This window comes from Mus musculus, chromosome 11 (assembly GCF_000001635.26).
Source record: "Mus musculus strain C57BL/6J chromosome 11, GRCm38.p6 C57BL/6J".
In the NCBI taxonomy this organism is placed as follows: domain Eukaryota; kingdom Metazoa; phylum Chordata; class Mammalia; order Rodentia; family Muridae; genus Mus; species Mus musculus.
In genome coordinates this window covers 58,361,688-58,373,533 of record NC_000077.6, presented here as the reverse complement: position 1 = coordinate 58,373,533, position 11,846 = coordinate 58,361,688, and the positions used below count along the sequence as shown (strand labels likewise).

At 44.8% G+C, this 11,846-nt stretch overlaps 1 long non-coding RNA gene across 4 annotated transcripts; it reads right to left on the bottom strand.

Annotated features, from left to right (window-relative positions):
* Positions 1–749: 749 nt before the first annotated feature.
* Positions 750–11,471, bottom strand: Gm33660. 4 transcript variants are annotated; one of them, XR_388688.4, is made up of 5 exons: positions 11,086–11,471; positions 10,413–10,656; positions 9,534–9,614; positions 6,774–7,017; positions 750–1,380 (listed from the first exon to the last, which is right to left on the bottom strand). It is a non-coding gene; the product is annotated as a predicted gene, 33660 (long non-coding RNA). The 4 variants fall into 4 exon arrangements; XR_388689.4 differs by lacking the exon at positions 9,534–9,614 and having other exon boundaries at positions 11,086–11,465; XR_879893.1 differs by lacking the exons at positions 9,534–9,614; positions 10,413–10,656; positions 11,086–11,471 and adding an exon at positions 8,208–8,291.
* Between the last annotated feature and the right edge of the window lie 375 nt (positions 11,472–11,846).

Below are 11,846 nucleotides of genomic sequence, written 5' to 3'. Positions count from 1 at the left end.
GTACTATAATCCATTTTCTTTGAGACATTTCTTTTGAGACCGGCCACCACAACTGACCCACAATAACAAACTAGACCCTTGAACAGTGAGTCAAAGAAAAACCATTTCTTTTTTTTAAGATTTATTCATATTTTATTATATGTAAGTACACTGTAGCTATCTTCAGACACTCCAGAATTGGAAATCAGATCTTGTTACAGATGGTTGTGAGCCACCATGTAGTTGCTGGGATTTGAACTCAGGACCTTCAGAAGAGCAGTCGGTGCTCTTACCCACTTAGCCATCTCTCCAGCCCCAGAAAAACTGTTTCTTAAGTTGATTTTTAATGGGTATCTTATTACCACAGTGAGGAAAGTAACTAACACAGACCCCTGTAATATAAATGTGAAATACTGATGAAGCAAAAAAAAAAAAAAAAAAAAGGCACAAGGAATGGATGATCACAAATTGGAGGATCTGATATTGTTAAAATGCCATTATTCAAAACAACTCCAAATTCAATGCAAAATGCAATTCCCATCAAAGTCCTATGAAAGGGAGTTCTCAAAGCTAGAAAAAAATAATGCTAACATTCATACAAAGGCAAAACAGACTTCTAATAGCCAAATCTTTTTTACTATTAATCATTTTATTTGTTTACATCTCAAACGATAGCTCCTTTCCCAGTTGACTCTCCACAAACCCACATCCCACCCTCCCTCTCTTCAGCAGAAACAAAGTCTAGAAGGGTCAGAATATTTGATTTTAAATCAGAGCATCAATGTAAAAAACAAAAGCCACTAGCACGAACATCAACATCTGAACCAATAGAGGATGGTTGAAACCCTAGAAGTCACCCCCACACCATTCACCCCCACGACAACTGATCTTCAAGACAACTGGCAGAATATGTATTGGAGAAAAGAGGGTCTGTTCAATAGGCCATGATGGGGAAACCAAATGTCCATAAAAACAAAACAGAACCTTGTCTCAGCTCAACTCAAAGCTACCAAGAGTTGCTCCAGAGAGACGGCAAAAGCAACTTTTTAGTGCACTCATTTATTCGTGTGTGTGTGTGCGTGTGTGTGTGTGTGTGTGTGTGTGTGTGTGTGTGTAGGTCACAGGACAGCTGTCTGTTCTCTCCTTCTATCACATGGGTCCCAGCTCAGGTCATAGCTCAGGCCTTAGCAGCAAGTACTTCACCTGCTGAGCAGCTCACCCTGCCACAGCAATGATGACCTCCAAAAGCACCAGAAGCAGCAGCAAGAACTCGACAAGTGGGGTCCTTTCTTTGGTTCATGAGCACGATGCTTGAGTGTTCGCACTGTTGAGTGCCATGTGTTGCCCACAAACCTTGATACCACATAATGACCGATGGAGTGATTTCAAACTGAAAAGTGTCTGGTGGGCAAAGGGAACAAAGAATGAGAAGACAATATACAGAGTGGGAAAGATGTGCAATTTGTCTGTCTGAAAAAGGACTCGTGTCCAGAATACACATTGACTCAAATATCCAATAACCGAAAAAGTAATCCAGCTCAAAAAAGGCAAATTGGCCTAAATACACATTTCCTTAAAATAATGTATTCACAGAATAACATATTCTTTATAAAAAACACCATTAGTATGACTGATTAAGAAAAGGCAAATGAAAGCCACAGTGAGACATTGTCTTACCCCAGCTGAAAAGGAATGGAAAGGATAAAAATATGCATAAATAATAAATGCTACCCACCGTGAGAAAAATGGAGAACTCATACATTAGTGCAGTTACTATGGCAAACTGCATGGGGGTGCCTCAGAAAACTAGAAATTAACCTGCCAAGTATCCCAGATGCCCCTAGGTACATCTACAAAAGAGACAAAATGCCAATGAAGTACCAGGTCATACTTACATAACACTGCTCAGCTAGTGTATGGAGTCCCCCACAGTGGTCACTCTCAGATAAACAGATTAGGAAAAGCGGTGTATATACACAATGGGATGGTAGGTAGTCAGCCATGAAAAACAACAAAATTTTGATATTCGTGGCAACCTCGATGGAGGACACTGTGTTAAATAAAGGAAAGCATACACTACATGCTCTCACTCACGTGTGGGAGCTTACCAAACTGGTTTCATAGAAATGCAGAGTGGAATATAGGTTGCTGCAGTAGAGAGGTGAAGGAGGGTTGAGGCTAGAAAAACCAATCTGTAGCCACAGAACTTCAGTTAGGCAGATGGTCAGCCCTGGAGTGCTGCTGCTTTGGGAAATACTGAAGTTCATGATTATTGTGTGTCTCAAAATAAATAAACAAATGGGTTTTAGAGGTTCCTGAGACAAAGACTTCAGAAGGACATGAGGCATCCAAGACTCCAGAAGGACATGAGGCATCCAAGATTCCAGAAGGACATGAGGGACAGAGTTATAAGCTACCTGGGATGGCACATGGGTTCCTAGGGAAATGGAAAGAAGGAAGAGAAGAAAGAAAACTTCATAGAACAAGATGGAAGCAAGAAAGCTGGGAATGGGCAGGGAGACAGAGCATGAGAGGAAAGAAGGGGAGCTTTGAGCTTCCCCACCCCACCTCCTCCTCTTACCACTTCTGTGCCACCCGGGACTGGAGCCATATGGGTACCACCTCAGAGGCAAGTACACCAGTTTGGTCTGCCTCAGAGCAAGACACTACCTCCTGGCTCTCTAGGGGTGATGACCAATGGGGTCGCTGGTTTTCTTAGTCTGGTAGTAAGTACGTTATCCCAACAGAGTCAGCAGCTCCCTTGACATTTTGACCTTGCGTTTACCTCTCTACTGAATACAAAGGTGGCCAATAAATTTGGATATCTTGGCCTCCTGTAGACCACGTGTGCATGACATCAGCATTGAGGGGGGAGGGTGAATATGCTTGGCACAGGGAGTGGCACAATTAGCAGATGTGGCCTTGTTGGAGTGGGTGTGGCCTTGTTGGAGGATGTGTCTCTGTGGGAGTGGGCAATGAGACCCTCCTCCTAGCTGCCTCAAAGACATCAGTCTTCTCCTGTTACCTTCAGAACAAGATGTAGAACTCTCATCGCCTTCTCCAGTGCCATGTCTGCCTGGATGCTGCCATGTTTCCACCTTGATGATAATGTTCTGACCCTCTGAACCTCTAAGCCAGCCCCAATTAAATATTGTCCTTATAAGAGTTGCCTTGGTCGTGGTCTCTCTTCAAAGCAATAGAAATCTTAACTAAGACAAACATGTAAAGCCTTTTAAATTCTTTCTTTTTGAGGGGGGGGGGCAGTGAGACAGGGTTTCTCTGTGTAGCCCTGGCTGTCCTGGAACTCACTTTATAGACCAGGCTGTCCTGGAACTCAGAAATCCGCCTGCCTCTGCCTCCCAAGTGCTGGGATTAAAGGCGTGCACCACTACCAACCCGGCTTTGCCTTTCAAATTCTTTAGAGTCCAAAAATTCTTAAAATGTTCACAGAAGAACAAAGGCAAAACACCTATCAATATTTAATTCAATCATCTCAAGCCATCTCTGTTTTCCTACAAACAAAATAACTGTATTTTTTTTCTTTACCCATTCCTCTGTTCTGGACACATACATGGGTTCTGTAGCATAGCTGTTGCAGATTGTTCTGCAGTGAACACTATGTATGTGTGCCTATACCTGTGATATGTTGACTTGGGGTCCTGAGGGTAACTAGGCAGCAGTACTATAGGTGGGTCATACACATCTACTTTTAGTTACTAAAAGAACTTTCATACTTATTGAATTAAGTTTGTCTCAAAAAGACAACCATTACGTATTTTCTCTCATTCATGGATCCTAGATTTTATATAGATGTTTAAAATTATGTGTGTGTGTATGCATCATATCAAAGTAAAAAGGAGACCGTCTAGAAAACAGAGGGGACTGGGGGGTGGGAAAGAGATGAAAAGGGGAGGTAAAGGTAAGTTTGTGGTATGCTCAACGTACTTCATATACTTTTGTAAAACACAGCCTATGGATTGGGTAACCACTGTTGTCAATTCGACTGGATCTAGGGTGAACTAGAATTCAAACCCCTGAGCATTCCTGTGGAGATTTTTCTTGATCAGATTATTTCAAGCAGGAAGACTTACCCTATATCAGTGCGGCACCTTCATGTGCTGCCCATATTTTTAAAAACATGGAAGTTTTGCTTACTCTTGCTGGCAAGCCCATCTATTCTGATGCTGCTGCATGCTTCCACCAATATTAGAGCCAGCCTCTTCAACTCCAAAGTAAACTGAAGGCCAGCAGCTCTCCAGGAATCCTCAAGGCTTCTGTGCCAGTCTGGGAGTGTGTGGAAACATTCAGCCTAGTGGGCTGAGCAGTTGCTGATTCATAGCCCCTCAGGGTGAGACAGCCTCTATTGGACTACCTGGGCCATACGGTGTAGTCAATCTAATAAATCCCCTTTTAACGTGTATGTATTCATTTTATCAGTTCTGTTCATTTAAATAATCCTGACTAATACACCTATGTGGCCCAGTATAATAAAATAAAACAAAATACTTAATTTTCAAATGGAGCAAATATTTTAGAAAGCAGGTTCCCTTTCGAAGCAGTAGTCTTAGGGATTTGTACACAGACACCCACCACCATGAAATCAGCAAGACCTACCTAGAATATATATATATATTCAAGAAGGTCTGACAAACATTGTAAGAGCAGCAGTGCCTGCAGTCTCTGCTAATCCACCCCATCCCTGCTCCATCTCATTCTCTGCACATGAATTCTAGTTCACCCTAGATCCAGTTGAATTGACAACAGTGGTTACCCAATACATAGGTGTGTGTGTGTGTGTGTGTGTGTGTGTGTGTGTGTGTGTGTGTGTGTGTGTGTAACAGTAATAAAGAAGAGGTCCTGAATTTGAGAGAGAATGGTGACAAGTCCTATACCTAAAAACATTTCTGTGTTAATCACTTTTCCATTGCTATGAAAAGACACCATGACCAGGGCCTCTCTTATTTTTAAAAAGGCCTTTAATTGAGGGCTTGCTTACAGTTTCAGAGGTCATGCTTATCGTGGTGCTGGAGACATAGCTGAGAACTACATCTTCATCCACAGACCAAGAGGGAAACAGAGATGCTGGCCCTGGTTTGGGCTTTCGAAACCTCAAAGACCACCTCCACCTACACATTTTCTTCTCTAATAAGGCCATACCTACTCAAACAAGGCCACACCTCCTAATCTTTCTAATCCTTCTCAAATAGTGACACTTGTGATGACTAAGCATTCAAACATATGAGAGACACTCTAACTCCAACCATCACATAATCCAATCACATGCCTCCTAAAAAAGAAATGCATTTGGTCAAAGTATAAGCATCTCTATGTTCACTGAGGTTGGCCCAGCTCACATCATATCACTGTTGCCACAGTGGGTTACAGATTAAGACCTGCCCCTGCCCCTGCCCCTGCCCCTGCCCCTGCCCCTGCCCCTGCCCCTGCCCCTGCCCCTGCCCCTGCCCCTGCCCCTGCCCCTGCCCCTGCCCTGCCCCTGCCCCTGCCCCTACCCCTATTCCTACAACTTCAATGTGCTGCTGTTCCTCATTCCTGGCACCCCACCCCCTGCCAAACACAACCTCCATACTCCCTACTGATTTTAACAAGTGGCAGAAGATGTTGGGCAGTTAGTTACATGCTGACAGGTCAGGCCTCTGGGCTTTGGGACCACAGTGCTGATCTAGTGAGACATCAGATGCATAATTAAGGAAGAGAAAGTTTACAGATGTGATGAGATGGGTTGATTATGAAATCTCACTAACTGGTCTAGTAATGGTCACCTAAAGAAACGAGCCGGGGGTGGTACATGCCTTTAATTCTGCCACTTATGGAGCAGAGGCAGTTAGTTCTCTGTAAGTTCAAGGCCAGCCTGGTCTACAGAGTGAGTTTCAGGACAGCCAGGCTATACAGACAAACCCTGTCTTGAAAAACCAAAAAGAAAAAAAGAAAAGAAGGAAGGAAGGGAAGGAGTGAGGGACGGAAAGAAAAAGGAGAGAGAGAGAGAGAGAGAGAGAGGGAGGGAGGGAGGGAGGGAGAGAGAGAGAGAGAGAGAGAGAGAGAGAGAGAGAGAGAGAGAGAGAGAGAGAGAGAGAGAGAGAGAGGAAATAATAGTTTTGAGACACCTGGGACCACACATGTATATCAAGACTCAATAAAATCAGTTACCAGGATGCAGGACCATGCATGGCAGGGTGGTGTTGCTACATGGACAATTCTGGTAACTTTATAGAACTACAGAGAAAAGTGAAATTCTAAGGTCCAAAACAGGTAACCCCTAAGAAATGGTAAGACTCTAAAGAAGACAAGACAGACAATGGTTGTCTGAGTGCAACCTAGGACCTGGTGGAAATTTCTTCATCCTCTGGCTTCCAGGCCTGGCTAACAGGCGTGGATCCTTCTCTGTACTTACAGGGAAGTAGTTAATGGGGATTTTATATTTGTCTGAGGATTCTTGTGAGATATTTAAAGGTATTTTATTGGGACTGAAGAGATGGCTCAGCAGTTAAGAGCACTGACTGCTCTTAAAAGGTTCTGAGTTCAAATCCCAGCAACCACATGGTGGCTCACAACCATCCGAAATGAGATCTAACACCCTCTTCTGGTGCATCTAAAGACAGCTACAGTGTACTTAGATATAATAATAAATAAATCTTTAGGCTGGAGGGAGCAGAGGCCCTGAGTTCAATTCCTAGCATCCACATGATGGCTCACAACCATCAGTACAGCTACGATGTACTCTTACACATAAAATAAATGAATAGAGGTATTTTGTTAATTTTATAACTTATACTCACATATTTGGGGTCAGTCATTTATTCATTGCGCACATGGGAGGGTCCATGGTACCAAACTGGCTCAGTTGATATGTTAGTGAAACAGATGTCATGGCATAACTGTCCCCACGAAGGAACTCCAGAGGGTATGAAGCGTGACACATCGGTATACTTTTCCCTCTTTCTGGAAGACAGGGGAAGGGAAGATTCTAGAGTCCTGAGAAGAGGGAGAGTGGGAACCATCTCTCAGGCATAGGAGGAGAAGCTGGGGAAAAAAAGAAAAACTGGTTTCGTTTCTCTCTCAAGGAACACAAGGTGCCCCTCCACCCTGCCGCCAACCTTAAACAGCCCTTGGCAACTCCCCAAAGGCAGGTTCTTCCTGGATCAGGGAAAGGACACGCATTGTCAGAGGTCAAAGGGCAAGGTGGATGGCAAGCTCGGCGGCCCGGGATGGGGCAGCAGTGGCACTTGAAAGACAGCCTGACTTTCAGACCTAATGTTGGTCATAAGCTGCATTTCTGGAAATTTCTGTTTCTCTCTCTCCCTTGAATTGGCTTCAGTGAAAGTGGGGATAACCCACTTGTTCCCTCACTGGTGTGAGGGGGCAGTTCTTGATCTCCCTCCCAGAGTAAAGCACCTGGCTCTTCTCCATCATCTCACTCTCTGGACATCATAGAGCAGCTGACCACAGTGACTATCCTGCAGTGACTGACCAGCTCTCACAGAAATCTAAAGAAAAGCCTTTCCCCCCCAGACTCAGGTCTCCTCACACATGCTCACACTCAAGTACCCAGTGTCAGAGCCTCTCTTTCCCTGCGTGTGTCACAATGTGTCTCTGAATAATACTAAACAATACGACATTACCTCCTATGCCCACCAAGGTACACAGGCAACACCTCTGAAGAAAGGAGACGTCAGCCCCCCACCCCCACCCACTCCCAGGCTTCCAGAACCTCAGAGGTGTGGAGGAAAAAAGCTAGGTCTCAAAGCCAAAGTTTTTCACTCAATCATAGATGAGGGAGGGTCTTGTGAGACCCAGTCCCATCCAGGGGAGCTAATAGCAGTAGAGAGTTAAGGGAGGAGAGAGCCATTGTCTTTAGTGACATAGCCACTGGTGGGCTAGTTACTCATATCACAGTGGGTGATGTCACACCTAGACTCACATGAGTTATCTGGCTAAACCTGATTTGTTTATAAAGAACAAAAACAAAATAAAAACAAACAAACAAACAAAAAACCAAGAAAGTAGAAAAGGTCTTGGTGAGAGGTGGGGAAAGAAGGAGGTTAGAGGATAGGAAGAAGATAAGGGAGGGTGTGGATGAGACCAAAATATATTACATATGCATTTGAAATTGTCAAACATAAACTAATCTGTAAAAATCAAGGATTTTGTTTTCTTTCCCCTCTTTGACTATCTCAGAGCAAGGTGGCACCCAGCAGCTCTGTTGGAGTTACCTGCAGAAGTTCAGCCAGGTTCTCACTGCAGCCCTCCCTGCTCAAACCTCCATAGCCTGACCTGGAAATACAGGTCGAACTTGTGCAAGCACTGTTTCCATGAATTCAAGAAGGACCTAGGTGTCACTAACTTGGACTGAGCGACCTTCCTTGAATGGATTATTCCAGAGCCTCTGCCCAATGAAAGAGGCCATGCTAGTCTTTGTGCATAAAAGATCAAGAGAAAGAACTTCAAAAAAAATAATAATCAAGGGTTCTGACTCCAGGCTGCCACATCCCTCCCTGCACACCAGCGCCCTTCCTGCCACAGCCCTGCACACCACAAACTGCACAGCACAAACTTAATGTCACAGCCCTGCACATCACAGCCTGAGTACAACCTGAATACCACAGCCCTATGCATCATAGCCTGTATACCACAACCTGAACATCACAGCATGCACACTACAACCTGAATACCACAACCCTGGCACCAACACCCATCAACATCACTGCACACAGGATAGACCCAGCTTAGGTCCTCAAAATGTTCTACAGTGTCCCTAACAACGTGCCAACAACCCATGGTGTAAGGCACTGGATCCTGGGGTGAGATTAAGACACGTAGCATTGCTTTCCCAGCCCTTCCACCTCTAACTTCTACATGAGTGGCACTTGCTTATAGTCATTTCCAAGGACTGGCAGAGGAGGTTAATCACTAACTTCATTTCTTTCTAGGTTTATTATGTAGTTACTATAGAAACCAGGGGCCCCAGCACATGGAAAGCCTCCTTTGGAAATTCCGGCAAGAACCATGCAATCTAGTTAAGATGCACCAGGTGAAATGGTGCTTCAACATGAAGGGGTATGGTGATAAGTAAGGCAAGTGAGAGAGTGCACCAACTCTTGTAGCCATTCTCAGGTGGGTTTTGTTGTCTGTGTCCTATAATAAAACCATCACAAAAACACACACATGGATGCGGCTAGTCCACTAAGCCCTCTGGGGCAACACCCCAACCAGCTTGCTACATATTTCCTTCCAATTATCTAAGAGACATGTTGAGACAAACTTAATGAAAAAAAAAATAATAACAAAGAACCTACACTGAAGAACCCCCACTGAAGGGTTCAAGATCAGCCCTTTCTACTGTCTACACCTCCCCTTCAGAGCTTCACATACTGGCCACTCCATCCCCTTGAATGGCTCCCACTGAGCATTGTGTGTCAATACAGCCTATCACAGAGCCCAGTCTGGAGGATCAGGGCAAGCATGTGTTGGGGTAAACCCTGGCTTGGATCTAAGGAAGCTGAGTCAGTCACATGCACCTGTTCCAAGAAGAGATTTACCTGGAAGGAATGACACTGTGGAGTCAAGCATACTGTCCCCAGGATCTGCAGCTGTCCCTGGGATCTGCAGCTTTTTTTGGTCTTGAAAAACCAAAAAGAAAAAAAGAAAAGAAGGAAGGAAGGGAAGGGAAGGAGTGAGGGAGGGAAAGAAAAAGGAGAGAGAGAGAGACAGAGAGAGACAGAGAGAGAATAATAATTTTGAGACACCTGGAACCACACATGTATATCAATATCCAATAAAATCAGTTACCAGGATGCAGGACCATGCATGGCAGGGTGGTGTTGCTACATGGACAATTCTGGTAACTTTATAGAACTACAGAGAAAAGTGAAATTCTAAGGTCCAAAACAGGTAACCCCTAAGAAATGGTAAGACTCTAAAGAAGACAAGACAGACAATGGTTGTCTGAGTGCAACCTAGGACCTGGTGGAAATTTCTTCATCCTCTGGCTTCCAGGCCTGGCTAACAGGCGTGGATCCTTCTCTGTACTTACAGGGAAGTAGTTAATGGGGATTTTATATTTGTCTGAGGATTCTTGTGAGATATTTAAAGGTATTTTATTGGGACTGAAGAGATGGCTCAGCAGTTAAGAGCACTGACTGCTCTTAAAAGGTTCTGAGTTCAAATCCCAGCAACCACATGGTGGCTCACAACCATCCGAAATGAGATCTAACACCCTCTTCTGGTGCATCTAAAGACAGCTACAGTGTACTTAGATATAATAATAAATAAATCTTTAGGCTGGAGGGAGCAGAGGCCCTGAGTTCAATTCCTAGCATCCACATGATGGCTCACAACCATCAGTACAGCTACGATGTACTCTTACACATAAAATAAATGAATAGAGGTATTTTGTTAATTTTATAACTTATACTCACATATTTGGGGTCAGTCATTTATTCATTGCGCACATGGGAGGGTCCATGGTACCAAACTGGCTCAGTTGATATGTTAGTGAAACAGATGTCATGGCATAACTGTCCCCACGAAGGAACTCCAGAGGGTATGAAGCGTGACACATCGGTATACTTTTCCCTCTTTCTGGAAGACAGGGGAAGGGAAGATTCTAGAGTCCTGAGAAGAGGGAGAGTGGGAACCATCTCTCAGGCATAGGAGGAGAAGCTGGGGAAAAAAAGAAAAACTGGTTTCGTTTCTCTCTCAAGGAACACAAGGTGCCCCTCCACCCTGCCGCCAACCTTAAACAGCCCTTGGCAACTCCCCAAAGGCAGGTTCTTCCTGGATCAGGGAAAGGACACGCATTGTCAGAGGTCAAAGGGCAAGGTGGATGGCAAGCTCGGCGGCCCGGGATGGGGCAGCAGTGGCACTTGAAAGACAGCCTGACTTTCAGACCTAATGTTGGTCATAAGCTGCATTTCTGGAAATTTCTGTTTCTCTCTCTCCCTTGAATTGGCTTCAGTGAAAGTGGGGGTAACCCACTCGTTCCCTCACTGGTGTGAGGGGGCAGTTCTTGATCTCCCTCCCAGAGTAAAGCACCTGGCTCTCTAAGGAAGCTGAGTCAGTCACATGCACCTGTTCCAAGAAGAGATTTACCTGGAAGGAATGTGACTGTGGAGTCAAGCATACTGTCCCCAGGATCTGCAGCTGTCCCTGGGATCTGCAGCTTTTTACATTTCCTGAAGCCAGAGCTCAAATCCAGTATTAAATGGCCACCTAAGGATTCTCATGTTGGTTCTCAGCACATCAGTGGTGCCCGCTTGCAAGACAACTGGATCCTGAGGACTTGGACCTCACCTACGGGTTAACGCATCCATGAATCCATGGCTGAATAGCTCAGTCATCAGTTGGTGGGTTTGGATAGGGGAAGAGGGTCACTAGGGGCATGTTTTTGAAGGCAGCGCTTTGTCCCTAGCACCCCGTTATTGAATTCCTTCTGATTATGTCGGCGATGAGGTAAGCTCTGCTCAGCCACAGATCTCTCTCCCCTCAGTGCTCCCTCACCGTGGGCCCAAAACCGCAGAGCCAGTGACCATGTCCCTGAAACCTTGAGCCAAAACACACCTGTTCTGCTTCTTGTCAATATTTCCCTTAAGTATTTTGTCATCTTGACAGAAAGATGACGAACACCGCGTGTTCAGCATTCCCTTCCCCTGCTCCTACAAAATGTCACGGCCACCACCACCACTGGAGGTGATTATAAGGACTTAGAAATGTGTTCATCAACCCTCTCACGCCTCCCTGGGGGATGCTCAGGACAGAAGGTTCTGATTTTGGATTTTTTTCCCTTTTTGAATATTCACATATAGATAATGAAACACCTTGGAATTGGGGGGGGGGTGTTTTTATGAGACAGG